General features: G+C 42.8%; 1 long non-coding RNA gene across 1 annotated transcript in view; it reads right to left on the reverse strand.

Moving 5' to 3' along the window:
• Window positions 1–534: 534 nt before the first annotated feature.
• LOC103385135 (uncharacterized) overlaps window positions 535–4328 on the reverse strand; it is a 213158-nt gene continuing 209364 nt past the window's right edge. The window contains exon 8 of the long non-coding RNA XR_003050833.1: window positions 535–1287. This is a non-coding gene — a long non-coding RNA (uncharacterized LOC103385135). The remainder of the gene's footprint in view (window positions 1288–4328) is intronic.

The following is a 4328-nucleotide window of genomic DNA, read 5'->3' on the forward strand; positions in this document are numbered from 1 at the left end:
CTGTCCTTCATGAAGTGACACAAACATTTGAGACTCTCCAGCCTGTCAAGTTACAGAGGCGCTGATGAAAGGCTATGGCTGTGTGATTGTGTGACTGAAAATAGACAACTCATCTACAACCACTGATATTGTGGACTGAATCCTTTCTAGTGGTGCTGACTGTGAGGCCATGGCCAAATATGGTTATTCTCTGTTTGCAAACCCAGGTGTAAAAGCCACATTTTCGGCAGAGGGCGCCATATTGACAGCTTGATTGCCCTTGTGTATGAGCTACTGTGCTGACACAACATTAGTGTTTTATATTAATTTAATTCTTCAATGCTGTCAAAATCAATACATTGACCTTTGAAGATCAGTGAGGACCCAAGGGAAGAAAGGATAATGATACCAGCAGTTAATATACTCCTCTGACATTGTGGCTAAACTTCATTATGCCCTACAGTATCTACACAACAAAACCTTACACTAAAGTGTCACCAAAAAAAAAACAACAAACTTACACTAAAGTGTCACCAAAAAAATAAATAAAAAAAATACTCTAGTATTTATAGCTGAACCTCACTTCCTCTTTGCTGAGATTTAGTAATATTTTGCCAACTCTAAGATGCATCATTGCCACCTACTGGGTCCATTTGTCACTGCGTTGTCACAACTTTACTCAGATGTCACCCATAAATGCAGAAATAAAACATAAAGCAGAGCATCACTGCACATTTGTAAAACATTTTTAAGACTATGTTACAGCAGGACGAGGCATTAACTGTTTACACAAATCAATGTCTGTTCCACAAATATCACAGTGTTCAAATGTGTGTGTATTTTTTTACAAGAGCTACTCTTATGTGAACATGTTTTGGTTAAATCCTCGTGGACAACTTGTTCTGGTTAGAACACATAGAATAATTTAGATTTGTATGCTGTTAGTATATCTATGGAAAGTGAGAATTGTTCACTAAATCACAGAGCTGTGGTTATAGATGCGTGCGTTTGAATCTTAAAACCATATAACTCATATAACGCAGGTGGATATCCTTCCACCTGGCCTCCTCGTAGCCCATATGTCCGTCCTTACTGTAAAAGACAGTATCACTTACATTCACCGAATACAGATCTCGTCGCAGCTATTCCTCTTTGAGCCGCTAAGTAGCGCTGCTCCACTTCAGAACTGACAGTCAGACAGCTGGAGTCTTCCAGACGGCCAGACAAGAGCGCAACCACAGTCGTGCTGACTTCCCGACCGCATCGCACCTCCGTCCCACCGCTCTGGACTATTTCATCTCGACTTCTCTGAAAGAGGATACAGAGGAGGCTGTCAGCGTCAGGGAGAAGTCCGACGCAGACTTTCCAAGTTGGATGTTTCATTTTGCTCCACCTGGAACACTGAGTAAGTTTGCTGTGTTCACCCGCTGTGAACAAGAGAAGGAGAGAAGCGCAACTTTCACACAGGACCTTCTCCGGCACCGCGGCTGCTGCGCGTTAGTTTTTTTTTTTTAATCACCAAGGGTCGTATCTGACTCCAGCTCCTGTTCCCTCCTCAGCGTCTGTGGAGGTGGATGGATGTATGGTGTAACTTTGGAGCTGCAGTCAATCCCGAGCGGCCAGCGTGAGACAGGAGCCGTCTGATGGTGCTGCAGAAGATGGGATGCGATCCTCTGGTCCGTCACGGATAGCGGAGAGGCTATGAGGAGAGAGGTCAACCTTCTGGACTGAGAGAACGAGACCACACCGCACCAACAGGTACCGATGAATGGGTGGTTGTTGAGACGGGCAGAGCGCCCTGGTGATGGCTGTGCTCAGCTCTTTAATAATAATAATAATAATAAGGAAAATTGTGCCATGGATGAGTAGGTTGATGTGGTTCTCTCTTTTACGCACGGAATATACAGGACAGAATATAACCGAAAATACTTCACTGGATAATTTACATTTAGGGAAACTAGAATCTTTTGTGTGGAAAAGATGTTTTTGTAACAATTTCTCTCTGTTTTGTTGTAAGTTTCATCATCACGGTTTGGATATTGTAGCTAAGACAAATGATTGCGGGTGTTCCGTTGCTTCCCTACCTCTCTCTCCCTCTCCCTCTCTCTCTCTCTCTCACACACACACGGGTGCAGGTATTAGGTGTGTGCGCACAGGCACGCGCCTCCACATTCAGTGCGCTATTTCAGTCTCACTATTCCTTAAAGAATGATCATATTGGCATGGTTTTGTTTAGTCTTCACGTCACACCACTGTTCTACTGATGAAACTCTCATGATGGTGATGATGATGATGATGATGATGAAGATGTGTGGAGAACAGAGACCCGGTGTTGGGCGTCCTGTGCGCAGTGCCGCGGATCACCTGAAGCTCTGTGGTGATTCATACAGAGATAACCAAGCAGCCAAAAAGGCTCTGGTGTATTCAGCCCCAAAGCTATAGGACCTTGACGTGATGCATTTCTATCAACCAGTCCATCCCCAAACCTGGGTTTCCTCATCAACACAAGCTGGTGTGATTTATAAAGGGTGTCATCCCATTTTCATATGCTCCTCTCTGCTCCTCCCTGCTCCGCTTTCATATGCAGAACACACTGTAACGCAAGGTGAGGCGGTGAGGAAGTGCTGTGAAGGAGTTACAAAATGAGGAGAAAGAGGAGTGACAGTGAGACGTGATTGACAGCAGTGAAAGATGCAGCGATGAGAGAGAGAGTGGTTGGTGGAGGCTGGAGTTTATGAGCAGCTGCAGGAATGATTACTAGCTCCTAGAATGGTCCTCAAATGTATTTTTAATGTGGCCACAGGCTAATGAATACCGCCGTGAAATATTACAACATCACCACTTTATTCAATAAATGCTTCTGGTTTTCTGGACGCACCACTAATCAGACGTGACAAAAAGGGCAAAGAAACGGAGAAATCGAAGGGTGAGGTAGGAAAAATGAAGACGGAGGGGAGACATTTTTTGTGGGTGGGAGCGGACCAGTGATTAGGCACTCAATCTTTGTAAAAAATGTGGTGCACATTGGTGTGACTCTATCATTAAAACAAAGGCTTTCCTTAAGTGTCATTTAGGAAGCATTTCCAGGCTTCCTCCAGCAACACAGCCCACGATAAATAAAACAACAGCATTCCTCTGCTCATGTGTTGTTGCAGTGCAATGCTGGCTGAATCCCTAAACTGTGGAAATCAATTTAAATGTGAGTCTGTGCTGTTGCAGATGTGTGCCTTTTTAAGGTTGTTGTTTTTTTTAATGAGGTGAAGAACTTTGTGTGTGACTTGTGGTCAGTGGTTTGGTCCAGGGTTTCATCAGTTCTTTTGATTATTCATGCCATGGGGAATGAAATCTGTTGTCACCATCTCAGTACACCTGGGACTCAACTCCCCCTAGGGGACAAAAAGCTGGCTCCGACAAGAATAACATTCCCTGCAGCTGGAAACTTGGTCTTGACTCAGTCTAACGATGTTGGCACCAACAACAGCGTTAACCTGTGAATAAACATGGAGGCTCCGTGTCTCTGGACCTACGTTTGACCTTACGTTTGACCTGTTAAAGTGATTCAACGTCAGTTTCCTTACGGCAACGTGGTTAAGGTCGTTCAAATTGCAAGGTTATTAATTAGACAAAAAGTTATTTAATAGTTCATTCAACCTTTAGTCCATTAAATGCTAAAAAAGACAATAATTTATCTAAGAAAATGTTTTTATGCCTCACAGAGAAACCAAAACATTTTAAGCATTGTTTTGTAGAAGACCAGACGTTTTCAATGAGAGACAAATCTGGACCGCAGGCAGGTCAGTCAAGAAAAACCTCTTCATATCTTTTTTTAAAATATGCTGAATGCAGCCGGACATTGTAGCGTATTTAGCAGTGGTTTCTGCCTTTGCAATTAACACAGTCGTTATTTCATATCTTTTCATGGAACCATAGACATGATGATGAATGACCTCATTTATATTTCATAAAAAGTTCAAAGCAGTGAACCACGATCCAACCTCTTGCATGGACTGAACCTTTGGAAAATTCTCCGTCTTGATGGGCAAATCACTAAAGACACCAGGGAACTCACAACTCCTGATAACAAACTTGATCCTCTTGGTCGACATGCTGCTCTAAGAGTTAATTTTGTTTAATTAAATTATATGAAATCATGGTTTCAATATTCAAATTTGGAAAAAATGTAGTTCAGTAAGTTATTGACAGATGAGAAAAAAACAAATGCAGAGAGGGGTGAGAGAGAGAGAAAGAGAGCAAGCGAGAGAGAGAGAGAGAGAGAGAGAGAGAGAGAGAATACTCAGAAATGCAGTGAGCTTTTATGCGTCCGTACACCAACATCTTTATGTCTCCCT

This window comes from Cynoglossus semilaevis, chromosome 10, assembly GCF_000523025.1.
Source record: "Cynoglossus semilaevis isolate Cse_v1.0 chromosome 10, Cse_v1.0, whole genome shotgun sequence".
NCBI lineage: Eukaryota > Metazoa > Chordata > Actinopteri > Pleuronectiformes > Cynoglossidae > Cynoglossus > Cynoglossus semilaevis.